Source organism: Neolamprologus multifasciatus, chromosome 2, assembly GCF_963576455.1.
Source record: "Neolamprologus multifasciatus chromosome 2, fNeoMul1.2, whole genome shotgun sequence".
Lineage (NCBI taxonomy): Eukaryota > Metazoa > Chordata > Actinopteri > Cichliformes > Cichlidae > Neolamprologus > Neolamprologus multifasciatus.
In genome coordinates, this window is record NC_140440.1 from 30034944 (window position 1) to 30048820 (window position 13877).

Sequence of the window (13877 nt, forward strand, 5' to 3'; positions counted from 1 at the left end):
GCCTGAGCCTCCATGCAGGCTCTTTTCTCTCCTGTCTGCGCAACTCTCAGTCTTATTGTAGGCTCTCTGCTCTCTATTGGCCAACAGCGGCTCTGAGTCTTAATGCAGGCTCTTCTCTTTCCTGCATTTTGCAACCCTTTCGTGTCTCCTAACATATTTCTGCTGCAGGTTGGCCTCCAGTGCTCCTAAGCTGGCAGCCTCTCCTCTCTGCCCTTCAATCTCTCCTGTCTCCTTTGCCAGCTCTCAGCCTTATCACTAACTCTCTGTATCTCTCCTGTCGTACCTCAGCTCTGAGCCAAATCAAAGGATCTCCGTCTCTGTCTTAGCTCTAGTCTGTCCTCATGCCTTATTACAATTTCTTTCCACCCTCCTGGCCCCCGATGGCCCTTGAGTCTTGTCGCAGGCTCAATTTCTACTCTGCTGCTTCATAAATTCATATGTTCCATTCCCTATAGATCAGATCTTCCTGCCACGGCAAGATTGCGTTCTTTTCTTTGGGTATCCTGCCCTAATCCCTAGCACTTCTGGGATTCTGTTCTGCTGTAATTGGCCATCGAAGTCTGACAGTCAAATACCTCAAATTGTATTTTCTACATCAATAAATCATGTTCAGTTCTTTCTAATGATCTCTCCTTATTGAAATGAAGCTTATGCATTAGTTCAATAAAGAAGATCTGTAGTCACACATCTGACTGCTTCCCAGGTATTGGCAGTCAAGGTGACGGTGACATCACTGGTCTACCCCAATCATCTTTCTGCCGGCCTTCTTCAGGCCAATCAGCTTTCACTCTGCGTGCTTTAAATCTTCCTGCGCATCCATCATTCTTCCTTGCAGATGCCTTTGTGCAACACACCCCTTTCCCCATCACCCTCTCTCCCTCATCACTCAGGCTCCATTCATGCCTCCATCTCCACCACCAGCGTCTAGACTCCAGTGGGTCCTGCCCTAATCAAAATCACAGCTGGGATGGCCATTGGAGTCTAACTGGCAAATACCTCAAATTTAATTCTATACATCAATAAATCATGTTTAATTCCTTCTCATGATCTCTCCTTATTAAACTAAACTTAACAAATATTGTCATTATACTTAATTATTTTTTGCGCACAGTATAATTGCAGAGGGTGCCTATATTAATAACTTTTAAAAAACGTTTATTCTTTAGCAGTGCAATGGTATACAATTCTTTTAGATTTAGTGGGTGTTTTCCTTAAAGAAGTTCTTACTTCAATTTGATTTGCTTTCAGAATTAAACCATAGAAAAAGATAAAACATCCTAAATAAGTAAATAAAAAGAAACTGGCAGCAGCTGTAGGAACATAAGACAGGTCAGTGTTTGTTCTGATTATTTTTGCAGTTAATTTGAACTCATCTTCTACAATAGTGCATTCATTCACCAAAAACACAAGTGGAATTTGTGGTGAATTTCTTTTGACATTCTCCACTACTGACAATGCCTCTTTGACAATGTTTATCTCACTCTGTCTTCAGCACTGGCTGGAAAAACACTCGACACAATATCGACAATGTTGCATTGTGTAAAAAAAATCTAATGAAGCTACAAAGAACTTCTATTTGCTCACTTTCTGCGTACTGACCGCCTGCTTTTGATAAGCTCTCTGAATGCAAACCAGGCTTTTAAAATATTTTTAGAGCAAACTTTTCAAGCAAGCAAAACTACAGAAAGTAACCTTGTCGTCAAATAGATGCGTTGAATTTCTTTTTTTCTCATTTTTTCTGGGATTACTGCCAGGGATAGTTAGTCATTACACTGAATAATCCATCCATCTTCGTCCACTTATTTAACAGAAGTTTGAAAAAATCATAACAGAAGCATTTTTACAATATCTCTAGAAATAAAAAGCATCAAACATTGAGTTATATCATAGTTTCCTTCGATATTTGTGATTTATTTTTTACAGATATACTATAAATTTTTTTCTCTTTTTCCATCATATACTACATTTTATTTGCAGCTTTCAAAGCCATTATACCATCCATTCAGTTTAAAAACCTGATATGTGGTTGGAAATCATTGATTGAGATCAGTCCATTGTGTATGATTAAGCCTGTGTTGCACAATGAGGTGTTCTACTCACACCCATCTTACCAATAGGCAGGTCCAAACAGCTGCTGAAAGAAATTTGATAGATTCAAAGTTATTTTGTCTGGTTGTTATGTTACTTTTATTCAGTCATATCACAAGTTACAGTTAGGCCAGTGGCATGTGACTTCCCTTATCCTGCGGGAGAAATTATTCATAACACGCACACAAACGATCACACGCAGACACACACAAGCACACACACATTTATTCAACCGTCCATCCCAATCTAATCCTCTGATTTTACTCATCTCTGCAGTCTGAGCTGCCCATGTTTTCATTGTAGTCATGGGCTGTGACTCATCGTGTGTCTGAGCCAAGCTATTTGCGCTGGTTCACACTGGCTGACACACCTAGAGTCAGGAAACACACCCATTCCCACATATCCTTGTATTCAAGTGAGTGACCTGCAACAAAACAGTGATACACAGAGGACATTGACTTTGCAAGAGCATGGAAGATATTTAGCACATTTCCAAATTATCCAGTTTGAACAGTCCACATTTGAGTTGTCCCAGAGCTAACTGACTGCTCTGCTTATCTTTGTCTCCCTCTGACCTGCTGCTGCGAGTTCATTTAGAATAAAAGCAGATATGTTTATAAGAAATGTATATGTGAACACCTGTATGATAGATTAACGTCATGAGTATCTGAAAAAATAACCAATGATATGATTTACTGATGAGTTATTAAATAACTGTAAACGTTTAACTCCTGCTGAAAAGTTTGTGAGCAGTGCATAGTTTTTGACAGGAGTAATGCTGATTGCTAGCAGACACATAACAGGAGTTGTCTGTCTGGAATCAGCATTTCTGGTAGCTAAGACTGTTCCTTAAAGGCCACACCCCGTTGGCAAGAAAGGGAATCAAATAGGCGCTGTACTTTGAAAGTGAGTGAAATCTTATTCTGTTAAAGTTAAAATGTTAAATTCTGTGGAAAATACTATAAGCACTAGATGATTGCTTTAGTAGTTGTGCACTCATTCACACAATATACTTTAAGCACTAAAGTAACGTTTTTCATTTTGAAACTTTTGAAAAAAAATATTTTTTTGAAACTTCCCTTGAACATTTTTAAACACTGTTCAATCCCAAAGAGTAAAGCTGTACCCCACTTTATACACAGTTCTTTAGGATCTCTGCATGTCTTGCACATGTTTGGTGTTATTTCTCCACTTTTATCTCAGTGTGCGCACAATTCCAGACATCTACACACGTCTGCGCACAAACAGCGGGCCTTCTTTTTTGTGGGAGAGCTGCACCCTGTTTTCGCAACAAAACAAAATCTGAGATCTCCTGACTCAAAGTTTCTAGTGTAGTAACGTTAAAATATGCGTGTGTGTGCGCACAAACACAAGGATGTGAGTACCACTCCCCGGTTCACTCCCCACAAAAACAACACAGTAACTTCCTCTGTATGTAATCTATTCCTTGCATGTTGCCTGCTACTTCATCTCGCTGAGTATGGATGTGGCATATTCAGAAGGACACTGCAGGAATTTCAAAGACACTAGATACTGTTGTGAGAACCGGAGATGCACATGTGTACACTTAAAACACACATGTGCATCCACAACCCACATATGAATTCTATTTTCAAAACTGGATGCACACATATATTCCCCCTAAAAAACCCAAACAAAAAATCCCATCCATCCATCCATTTTCTTCCGCTTATCTCGGGCGGGGTCGCGGGGGCAGCAGCCCAAGCAGAGAAGCCCAGACCTCCCTCTCCCCAGCCACCTCCTCCAGCTTGTCCGTGGAAACAGCAAGGTGTTCCCAGGCCAGCCGAGAGATATAATCTCTCCAACGTGTCCTGGGTCTGCCCCGGGGCCTCCACCCTGCCTCCTCTCCTCCGTGAATTGCTACATTATCGTGGTGGAGGGGTTTGTGTGTCACAGGGATCCCAGGGGCTATGCTGTCTGGGGGCTTTTGCCCCCTGGTAGGGTCTCCCATGGCAAATTGGTCCTGGGTGAGGGACCAGACAAAGAGCGATTCAGAGGGAACAGTTCACCCTCCCTGCCCTGGAGCCAGGCCTGGGGAGGGTACCCGAGGGCGAGCGTCTGGTGGCCGGGCCTTAGTCCATGAGGCCCGGCCGGGCACAGCCCGAAAAAGGGACATGGACCCATCTTCCTGCAGGCCCACCACCCGCAGGAGGCACCGTAGCCGTGCGGCGGCCAGGAGTTGAGGTCCTGACGGAGGTCCCCAGCTACCAAGACTGGCAAAAAATCCACAACCCTCCAAAATTACTGTTTGATAAAAGCATGTGGCACAAAATATCCATAGCTAGTTATGCTAGATGGTAAAAGCATCTAAGAGTAATAGCTAAAAGTCCCACGTGTGGGACTAATAAAGTCTTGTTTTGTCTAGCAGAAAGTGAACAGTGCAAAGTTATAGTTATATATAAAATTAGAGAACACTGGAATACAATAAGAATAAGATACTGTACACAACTGTACAGAATAGAATAGAATAGAATAGAATAGAATAAAATACTATATTCAATAAGATAAAAATAAAAATAATGGATAAGTGATGGTAAAGGTTAGCTTGTGGTGAGCTATGCAGACTTGAAGAAACCAGCACATAAGTTATAAATTCTGCTCTGCTAAACACTGTAGTAACAGCTTTCACACTTGCATTAGTAGCGTTAGGAACGCCCAAATAAACACTTTTCAAAACATGTCCTTGAGGGGAGTAGTTAGGTTCATTTAACAAAGCTGCTGGTGTACGCCAGGAACAAAAATGGATGGGAATACCTTCTTTTAAAACATAGTGTTAGTCATGGCTTATCAGATGTTCTCATCTATAAGCCTGTTGGTGACACAGCCATACCCATAATCCCAGTATGATCTGTCAGAGGAACCGCCCAGTGACTCTCGTAACAAGCTATCATGCCATTGCTTTGCGTGTCTCCATACCACATTGAAGCATTTCATAGCTATGATCATTTAGAATGTTTTGGTTTTAATTCATATTTGGCTTTGCAATACTTTTAATACAGTGGGATGAAAAAGAAGTACTCTGACATTAAGCTAGGACTTTAAGCTTAACATTAGCAGTTTCACTCTAAAAATAAGCTTTCATGTGACACACACAACATACAGCACACAGACAGTTACAACAATGACTACTGCAACTACAGCTTTCAGTGTATGAAAGTGAGCTAAAAAACAACAACAACCTGTGTAAAGCACAGTGAAAATGTGGAATACATTTTAATGTCCAAATTAGATGCAAAAATTATTTAATATAAATTATATTGCTACTGCAGTTCACTAGCACAGGGTGGGCCCCATTAAAGCGACAGACTTCTGTAAATCGTGTCTTGTAAATAGACACCTTGCCTTTGTGTTTAACTAAAGGCCGTCCTCCCGAACCATTTTGGTAATGATAGCTTTGTGTCAGTTTATGTGCGGCAGTGTAAATGTTTTAATAACATGTTGATGTCATTGTCTGTCATGATAACCATTTTGTGGAGTGCATCTCTTCTTCTCTGTGTACTTCATTGTTATACTGTAGAACAAAAACTGAAGTGGGCAAAAAACTGTTTTAAACAGAAAAACCATGATAAAAACAGTACAAGTTTCTTGCCTGAATAATTTGTTACATAGTGCTGATTACATTCGGATAACAAGAGTTTGAAAGCCTGACATTAAAGTGTTGAAAGTTCTTTTTTTCAAGCAGAGCTCACTTTTCCTGTTGCATGTCATTGCAACCCTCTTTGTGAAGCAGTGGGTGGTCCCATGAACACTAAGGACCACTCCCCGTACACGGGTCCCCTCCCCTGGATTCCCCTCCCTCTGCTAACCAGGAGCCCAGCCCAGCTCCCTGTCCAACCACTCTGCTCAGCCCAGAAGAGCAGCCACTCGGAAAAAAAGAGGTTAAAATCAACTCAGAGCGGTGGAGGGAGGGAGAGAGAGGGGGCAGAAAACGCCCTGGAAATCTGGTTGATCAAGAAATCGAGAAAAGACTGACAGAGTCCTAGCAGACTGCGAAGGCGTGACAGTGTGAAAGTGTTTTTCTTGGAGTGAGGAGAAGTGGAGAAGTTTTCAAGGATGCTCAAGCAGGCGTGAGGCTTCTCGGGCGCTAAGGCTGCGCACAGGTAAAGCTGCACTCTTTTTTATTTTCTTTAATTGAAGTTAAAAGTTTTTTTTGTTTTTTTTAAACTGTTCTTTCGGTTTCTGAACTTTAACAACTCTGCTGCAAGACAACAAATCAGTCGTTCCAACTTGGCCAAAGTTTAAATAACTAACTTGCAAAGGCGTCACAGTTATCTGTCCAGCATTCCTGTTCATAGCACCAGGCACTTGCAGTGAGCGTGTTTATCACTGTAAGATTATTATGAGTTGTTTTATATGACTAGAAAACTTGTCTCCAGAGTTTTTCAAGGACTTTTTATTTTCCCCTAAGGGAATGTTTTTGCATAGGAGCATCTTGGCTAAACATTGTTATTTGTTTTCACTGTAAATATGTAGAGTGGCAGTAACTTTGTTGAAAACATTCATACATGATAAATATTTAATTAAAATAGAGCAGGACAGAAGATGAGGGTGTGGGTACACACCCACCACATGAATGCAGACTAGATGCATATAAGTCATTCATGGTTATATACTTTATTGCCTTTAGATTATTTTGATCCTTCTTAGAGATAACAAATAAGAATAGCTACATTTGTGTAGTTATTTCACCTTTGTGCAGTGTGGATGTGTAGATGTACTTTGCATAGTGAGTGGGACTTTTTCTTTTGTACAGGACCTCAATAACCCACACTTTAAAGTTAAATTAAAGAGGTGCCGAAATGATTGTTGACAGTGTTGATGTTATCGCTCAGATGTCTCTCTTATCTAATCCAATGTCGTTTGCCAAGAAATGGAAGTTTAAAAAGTTACTACTACTTCCCTATGAGAGTGTACAGCAACAACTTTGGGTGTGGATCCCCCCTCTCTCCTCCCCCTTCTTTTTTTCTCTCCCTCCCTTTTTGTTTGCTGTCTCCTCACAGTGGCACACCCTTTAGTGCCAGTGAAAAAAAGGAAAACCATCCACGCTACAGGCAGTTTTTTGCAGTGGGTCTCAGCAAATTACATTTAAATGTCCTTTGTGGGATACTAAGGGTGTGCTGGCGAAGACAGAAAAGTTATGATTATGGCTTTTTCTATGTCTTTTCACTGGGTTCACTGTGTTGTTGGTTGGTTGTCTCTCTCTCCCTCTCTCTCTCTCTCTCTCTCTCTCTCTATATATATATATATATATATACATATATATATATAGAGAGAGAGATACAAAAAGTATTATATTTTTAAATGCAAACTGCTTCTGTTTATTGGCTAAATATGTATCAGCTTTTGAACAAAACCTTTTTGGTTTGTGTTGCGTAACATGAAAACTTTCACTGCTGCTTGGCTCTGAGGCATATATGCATTTCATGACTTACTTTTTAAGGTCTTGAACAGAGAAAGATTTGTCTTTGTCTATTTTACCATGGGTCTCTCAACCTGGGCTCCTGGCCAGGGCGTGCAGGGGGAGAAGAAGGGAGGAAGACAGGGAAAGAGAGTCATGGAGTGAGTTGGTGAGGGGGGATGGGCGGGGCAGGGGGTTGAGGAGGGGAGTAATGGAATGTAGTGGTTTGGAAAGACAAGCTAATTGAAACCAGGTTTGAGGCAGAGCAGGGGGGAAAGCTGAGACTTTGCACGTTTGGGGAAAAGAAAAAGAGGCATTTCTGAAACCCTAAAGTCAGGGGATTATTTTCTTGCCCATAATATATTTAAAGCCTAAAATGGCATCATTTCAGCTGTGGTTTAAAGTAGAATCACTACATTTAGTGCTGCCTATATTTTATGTGAAGTGGGTGTATAAGTTGAGAAACAGGAGTTCAGAAAGATCCTTTGTTTAATCTCACTTGGAAGTCAAATTTCATTGTGCTGTTGCGTGTCCTCTGCAGCTCCCTCCTGCCACACCCAAAAGGCACTTTAGAGGAGTGTTAGCGAGAGCTGATTTTTGCCCTGCTCTGCGTAGTCTTTTCTACAACGTGCACTTAACCCACACTGGGTGACCCACAGCTGTACATGTGTGGCATTTCTCAAATTGCTCTAGTCAAGGTGATTGATTATAACACAGGCTGCTTAAAGGGCCAAATGGCAACATAGCCCTGAAAGGTTTTGGAGTAGTGATTGTCATTTAATCGACATTATGTTTAGCCTTTTTAGCTTTACTTGGTGATAATATGGTGTGAATAACCAAACTAAACATGATATTTCAGGTGTAGAGTTTTGCTTCAAGCGAGGGTGTGGACCTTAAACATAATAAATTTGAAGCATGATTTATATTTCAGCTGCTCAAACATTCAGAGCTGCTCCTAACCGCCCCAAAGCTGAAATGCTCGTCAGTTAACAGGGCCTCATCTTGGCCTGGGGTGGATACTGTTTGTCTAAATACTTGCTCTGTCTACCAGTGCAGCAGTACAGAGGGTACATTATTTTGTCACCTAGCAATGTAGGTCACTTGGAATTCCAAAAAGCACACCTTGAAATTTTAAAGCTTCATTGATCAAATTTTTCTTTTTCTTTCACTCCGATGTTGCGGCTCTTCTCACCCATGTGACAATCAGCATCGTTAGTAGGAAGAACTGGAAGAAGAGCATGCCTCATGACAGTTTGGAGCCTTGACGGTGTTGAGATGCTTATCGCAGTTCTCTGCAGGCGCAACTGCGTATTCTCGCAGTGTTGACTGACAGCACAGGCGAGAGGAATGGTGTTACTCATATGTGCCAGTATAAAATGCAAGGAAACTGGTCTCTGGCAAGCTTCCTCTGCTATTTCCTCATGGGTTTGTTGAGCGGGTGGTTGAAGGGGTGGGGTGGGGGGTGTTCAGTAAGCTGAAAGAAAGCGTGGTGGTTTCAAACAAACTATAGCGTATCCTTTTCACACTTGGCTTAAGAAACCAAGCTGGGCTCTCAGACGCACACCCTGGATATTGGTTGGATAAAACAATGCAAAATGTATAGAGTGAGAAAATTTTCAATGAGCAACATTTTGCTTCCCTAAAGTTGCAAATAAAAATTTAACCATAGTGTGCAATTTCAGAACGTCTTTCTAGGCAATCCACCCAGCAGCCACGCCCTTCTCACTCACCCACTGCTGGAATGTTTCAGTGTGTACTCAGTATTCTCTGTGGAACGCCTATCATTAGCTTGCCTTGTTTTTGAGAAACAGTTATTTTAAATTTGCGATGATCACAACAAGTCACAAATAATTCTGTGGCAACCACGCACCTGCATGCAATTCAGACTCTTTCACTGTAGATTTTAGCAATGTGGGACCTTTCCAAGCATGGAGCTCAAAAAGGGCGTGAATCATTTCTGTCTGATAAAGCAAGAACTCGCACCAGTACTCCTCCAAACATCTCCTATATAAAAATATCAAAAGCCATCTGTTACTAAGCACTACTTGGAGATACATGCCCTAAATGTCAGGGCAACCATGCTTGGAATGTAAACTGAGAAATACATTCAACATAGTTTTTCTTTATCTGGCACAAGATATTCGAGGATGGAACTCACCATTCAACAGTCTCTCTTGCTCTAAACAATTGCGCTACTCTCCTGTGGTCTAAATAGAAGTGCGAATTGAAAGTACAATCCCGATGCTCTGTTTATGTTTCAGGTTCTTACAGCAAAGAAAGTCTCACATCTATATATACATTCTGCTATGGTTGCCACCTAACTCCTACTCATAACCTTGTCCCCTGTTCCGTGAATGGACTTGTATTTGTTCTCATTCAAGCAGCAGCTGAATATATTGGCATGTTAAACTAAGTGTGGCAATTTTTTGGCGTGACCTGTTTAATGTGTCAGTAAGCCTCTTGTGATGTTCTTTTTATATGGCTGATCTGTTCAAACTTGGCAGATCAGCCTCTTTGGTCTAACTTGTTATGCCAGTTCAAAATTTACATCCTAGCTGCTTGATAGTCATGCCACCGAAACTACTGTTGGGCATCAGCCCAGGATCACTTCTCATTTAATAGCAGAACAGATCTTAAAAAATAGTTCGAATAAGCTTTTTTTTTTTTTTTCAAATCAAATCAAGTTTTTTGTCTATAGCACAGTGTTACATATACAATCTCAAAGGCAGTTCTTGGTGTAATAATAGGAATGCAAAGGAACAGAATCTCTAAAAAACCTGTAAGAACCCTCGAGAGAGGAAATCTTAAATGTCTTGGTGTGTAATAGAGAACAAGCAGTTATGACAGAGCTGTGCAGAGCTTAAAACGTATGTGAAAATCAAGGCAAAGCTGAAGTATGCTTCAAAAGCAACCCCTCGTTTCTGATTTTTTAAGCGCAAGAGAGGAGGATTTTAAGAGTTTCTTCAATTTTTCCATTTGGTGCATGACTCCTGCCAAAGTCACAATGGTTTAATCAGAAGCAGGCCAAGTTAGCGTCAGTGGGCAGGCTTTAGTCTTATGTTGGACTTGTGGTTTGGTTCAGGGCTATGTGGACTATGGAGTGCAGAAAACAACCAATTATTTTGACTCTCGTTCCTTTTATACGCGTCACACGTGCACGTCCTATCTGCTTTTGTGAAGGAACATTGAAGGCCAGATACTGCTGCGTCTTCTTTGGTATTTTCTCGCTTTTGCTGTGTCTAAATACAATGCAGCAGGGGGGGAAAGAGAGTCTGTTTTGTTTTGACAACAAGACTGATTAGGTCACTGGTCTTCTCTCCGTCTCTGCCTTGCTGTACTGAGGTCTTTTTATCTGCTCATAATCAAATTTTATCAGAGCTCCACTCTGTGTGATACACTCTGAAATTGAGCCGTAATCATTGTCACATTGCTCCTCTTTTCTCATTACTAAATTGATTGGATTTGGCAATCAAATTGGTAGACGGACTAAAGCTGCTTTGATCAGTTTCCAGAATGTATTGACCTACTTAAGCACAGAGTATGAAAGTTAACAGTCCAGGTTTGGAGGTATCTCTTTTTAAGTGACGGGGTGATGAGCTGCCTGCTGTTTACTGCGTCAGTGAAGCACATGTTAACCCAAAAGACACAAATGTAACCTCTCAATGCACATGTGACACGCGTCTTGGGGTGCCATCACAGATGCACTGCTGACTTAACGTTGCATTTTTGCTTGTTTGAGTGGAACCTGGAGGTTGGGGGTGTGTGGTGGACTCATTGCAGGTGGGTGGGCGGCACAAAATAAAGCTAGAGTTAGTGTCAGAATGAGGACATTTCTTTGGAGTTAGTCACTGTAGGAGAGGTTGGGCTTTCTTCCAGCTGGCCTGAGGGCTCTATCAAGGAATGTGTGTGACTGGAGGCCTGGGTGGGGCTGTGCACTGTGCTACTCCCTCTGCAAGTAAAGCCGAGAGGCAAAGCGACACGATCTGTGTTTTTATTTGCTTCCTTCACTGTTTGTTGACCACATTTTATCTTCCAGAAATACCTGCAGATGTGCTATGTGTGTGTGGTCTTACCAAGACACTGAGTAAAGAAGGGTGGGGCAAACTGTCTCATATATTTTGATTTTGTTAAATCCGATATGCCTATTTCGTCATTTTCTATCATGACGTTGTAGCATAACACCTAAAAGCTTACACATATAAGAACTTTATCACTAAGGCAAACGCAGTGTCACATTTTCTTTAGTCTACCTCGTTGTATTCTGTGACATAACAGTCTGAATCAGTAACAGGGGCATGAGTACACACAGCTGCTGTGGTGCAAGTCTCACTTCACACAGGTAATGTGAACCCATTACTGGCTGGTATTTTATCTCAGCTATGTATTCTATTGGTGCAACAGAAAACAGGCCAGACTTTACTACGTTTTTTAAACTTTGCATCACTGTTAAGGGCTTTGTTACATTGCACAGGTATTAAAATCGGACTGTTCCGTCTCACAAATACAGTAATGAGCAATTTAGGTTATTGAACATAAAATGTTGGGAAGGGGGAAGTTAATGATGGGGTTGAAGAATTTTCCTGAAGGGCATGTTCCCACTGGTGCTGCATGTCTCTGTGCACATCAAGTCTGGTTCTGTTTGTACGGAGACTGACAAAAAGAGGGCTTTGTTTCACAATAACACAATAATTGGCATAAGCCCTGTAAGATGTTGGGCTAGTTACAGCATGTGTCTCACATTTTCAGCTTTGCCTTGATTTTCACAAACACAAGACTGACTTAGTGTGAAGAATGATGCTCAGAATTTAAATGATAGATTCAATTTAGGCAACAAAACTTTGCTGCTATATTTGCTATTATTGCTTTGCATTTCTGCCTTTCTGTTGTGGTTTGATATTTTTACAGTCCTCCATGAAGCAGTGAAACTAAAGCAGATCAATGCATTAGCATTTTTAATAGTATACTTCCTCTCTGAATTCCTCTATAGCCAAATTTGCTTCATTTTTAATCTTCAATTTCTAGCAAACCTACTTGTTGTAGTTTGGCTAGTTTGGAGACAAACAAGTGGTTAAATTTATTTAAAAAGACATATTTCCTTACCAGTGTCAACACTGCTTCCAGCTACTTGTTGGTTAATTATTAAAGCCTCTTAAGGTGATGATTGATCATCATCAGTAGTCTACTACATTAGACTACTTTATAAACGTATCTAAAAAGAAGTAAAGGAATGAATACCTGTGATTAAGTCTAGTCATGAAAGTAAAAAGTGCAGGGGCTTTTTTGTAAATATTTTCTTATGCATAAGTATGATAAGCTTGTAAGCTTCTAAAGTGAATCCCCACTTTTTCAGTTCTGCATTTCCCATCTCTTAATGTGTAGGCTAACATTCTATAGAACAGCTAAATTTCATCACTTAATACTGAATCCTACCACAGTGTTTGACTTTATCATTCATATGGAGATGCACCTCGTAACATAGCAGGGACTTCTATGTGGAAAAGACATGCATAGCTTTTTGTCATCTGTCAAGCATGTGACTGAAACTCAACTTTATATAGCAACATGGAATGTTATTGCAAAAGAGAGCAGCAAAGGTTTCTTTGCTGTCTTAGCAATACTTAATTTGTGTAGAAATCATACTAATTGTGTTTTTTTTTCTCAACAGAAGTCAAGAATACAAGAACAGAAGCAATAAACTGAAGCTCCTTGGCTTTGCTTGAGCAATCCAAGGTAAGTGAGTGCCCTTAGGATACAAAGAAAATATATGATAGACTACAGAAAAAGAAAATCAATTTTCTTACTACCATCACTTAGCTCAAACACTAACTAGTCAGTGTCACCACAGAGCAGCATTTATTTTATGGTCAGACTGCAAACCACTTTTGGAATGTTTGCTGCAAAGCCTCCAACGTAACTGGAAGGTCATGCTGCCGTCATTCAGCTGTGAAAGGCCTGCCTTGTGGAAACCTGATACATGGGTGCTTCTGCTCCATGTGTCTCCTTTTGGTATCCCGTCCCTCCTCCCAAAGTGACCACCTGCTTCACTCAAGTCCCTTTTCCCTTCTTGAGAAACGACCATGTCAAGAGCCCGCCAAAGATAATTTACTTCTTTTGTGTGTAGGGAAAAACTAGCAGTACTTTGACTGATTAGTGTTAAGTCTGTAGGCCAATGATACTGTATAAATGATCCATATCCAGCATTCGAGGTAACAGAAGCTTTTGTTTGTCTGGCTGGCTGCCCCCATATCTCCCCTTCTGGACAGACATACCAGGCCATAATAAAACATGACAGACAGACAAGCCCGTTGGTCTACCTTCGTATTTGGCATTGGATCAGTGGTACTCAGGCACGTTATAGAATTGAAAGAGA

The 13877-nt window shown here is 40.9% G+C and overlaps 1 protein-coding gene across 1 annotated transcript in view; it reads left to right on the forward strand.

Moving 5' to 3' along the window:
• Nucleotides 1-5973: 5973 nt before the first annotated feature.
• The window catches only part of ahnak (AHNAK nucleoprotein), a 35685-nt gene continuing 27781 nt past the window's right edge, over nt 5974-13877 (forward strand). Inside the window, 2 exon segments of the mRNA XM_085135502.1 lie at nt 5974-6209; nt 13173-13237. The gene's annotated coding sequence lies outside the window, so the exon portion shown is untranslated.